Raw genomic sequence first — 256 nt, 5'->3', positions numbered from 1 at the left:
GTAGGAATTCTTTGCAAAAATAGTCCAACTTTGAAAAGCAAATCAGTCGTGCTCGACGTAGCTGAGCAGATCAAAAGTTAGCACCACCCATGTCGCCCTAATCGTATATCAAGCAGCACGAATCGCAAAGCTGTGGCCTCCAGATCTTTCTGGAAGGCTCGATAGCCCAACCGATCTGTCCAGAACCTTCTAAACCCGTTTCCCCATCCCCTCCCCCAAGAAATCCCTCCCGCTCTTCCTTTACAAAGCCACCTCC

This window comes from Triticum aestivum, chromosome 7A (assembly GCF_018294505.1).
Source record: "Triticum aestivum cultivar Chinese Spring chromosome 7A, IWGSC CS RefSeq v2.1, whole genome shotgun sequence".
NCBI classification, from domain to species: domain Eukaryota; kingdom Viridiplantae; phylum Streptophyta; class Magnoliopsida; order Poales; family Poaceae; genus Triticum; species Triticum aestivum.
Note: the sequence above shows the minus strand (reverse complement) of the source record.